The sequence below is a fragment of the Aplysia californica genome, unplaced genomic scaffold (assembly GCF_000002075.1).
Source record: "Aplysia californica isolate F4 #8 unplaced genomic scaffold, AplCal3.0 scaffold00260, whole genome shotgun sequence".
Classification (NCBI taxonomy): Eukaryota; Metazoa; Mollusca; class Gastropoda; order Aplysiida; family Aplysiidae; genus Aplysia; species Aplysia californica.
In genome coordinates, this window is record NW_004797530.1 from 363,180 (window position 1) to 364,859 (window position 1,680).

The 1,680-nt window shown below is 34.8% G+C and overlaps 1 protein-coding gene across 2 annotated transcripts in view; it reads left to right on the top strand.

Moving 5' to 3' along the window:
- Positions 1-498: 498 nt before the first annotated feature.
- LOC101850339 overlaps positions 499-1,680 on the top strand; it is a 25,744-nt gene continuing 24,562 nt past the window's right edge. For both annotated transcript variants that reach the window (XM_005100786.3, XM_035970375.1), the window contains exon 1: positions 499-849. The gene's annotated coding sequence lies outside the window, so the exon portion shown is untranslated. The remainder of the gene's footprint in view (positions 850-1,680) is intronic.

The window sequence follows — 1,680 nt, forward strand, 5'->3', positions numbered from 1 at the left end:
ACACACACACACACACACACACATTTCAGTGTAAGCATGTTATCCCCCCCCTCCCCCGAAAAAAAAGAAACTCCCACCGTCTGTATGGACGCCTCCATAATGTAGGCCTATATCTCGAAAAGCACGGTCTATGTGTAGGCCTGTGCTGTTATTTTTAAAAAAATAATATGAAAACCCGTTGAGGCTAACAACAATGAAAAAGTTGAACTTCGTTTGCGGTGACTTAGTTTATAATTTTATTAATTTTTTCTTTTTCTTTTAGACTTTAGACTCTTTTGGTTTTCCAACTTTTAGACCCGCAAGCAAAGATCCGAGAAGAACAGAGATAGTTTTTTAAAATATTTTTTTTATAGCAGTCAGACGACAGTGAACAAGCTATAGATCCAGTAAAATTCCTAAATAAACCAAAGTTTACAAAAATATGATGAATAGGCCAAGATCTAGAATCTAGATCTAAGAGTTTTAAAACAAAAAAGCAGTAAAACTTTTTATCGACATCCAAACCAGCTTTTTCCTCCTAGTTTTATAGAAACGAGTGTTTGCCAGTTATATCAACAAAGGCCAAGCATGCTGTTGTCGTATCATGCTCAGTTTATCTCTGTATAAATTCAGAACTATGAATAGTTTATTAAAAAATCGGTTATTTTTCTCATTTAGATCTATTCGTTTTTTAAAATAATTATTCAGTGAAGTGTATATTAGTCAACTTTCAGTTCATAATATTATTTCTTTGAAATGGCAAGCTGTTTGCTATCACATCCCTGGCATATTTTGTTTCAATGATGGTGTCAAGAGATGTTTGCTGAATGATGGTTGCAACTGAAAGTACTTCCATGTAAAGCGATGAAGGTACCGTTCGTGATTATACACAGTAGAAAATAATGAATATACATTAAAAAAAGGATTACACTAAAAAAAAAAAAAGATCTTTATCTCGCAAGTTCTAAATCGACGTTAGACCATACATACCTGTTATCGATAACGGTATATTTTTGTTGTGACAAAAACTTCAAAGGAAGTGGTATCATCCATTTCCCAACTTTCTTTATCTTACAATAACTTACAATAGATCTGCCAGTCTAACCGTACTTATCTTAGGCCGTATTAACATTAGAAAACAGGTTTAAAATACATGCACTGTCTTTAAGGCACCTGGTTTCGTCTCAAATACAAATTTAACAAATACTTTAGGTACTACTGCACACTAAAATTTTATTCGAAAAATTTATATTTACAATTCAGTAGGCCTATTTTTTTTAAGGGAGTGTATACAGACCCGGTAACCGGGAACAAAGTCACAAAGTATACAGACCCGGTAGGGGTAGGGTAACTCTTTTGTGATTTCGGAAAGTTTCAGCGCCCTCTACATACATGTGCGCCCTCTTGGCTCAGGGTAGACCTAGATATCTAGGTTCTTCTAGAGACTAGATCTATGGCCTAGGTCCTAGGTCTAGATCTAGACAGACAGATAAATAATTGATCTAGTTTCGAGGCTAGCCTAGATCTAGATCTAGATTTCTAGATCTACTAGTTCTAAATGTAAATGAAGTAATGAAGATTGCGGATGTATTTTCGATGAACCATCGATTTTCCTCCGTTTTGGAGTTGGAGGAATCACAATTTGAAGAAAAGAACAATGTCATAATTTCAATCGAGCAGTCACCCTCTCTATTTCTCTCT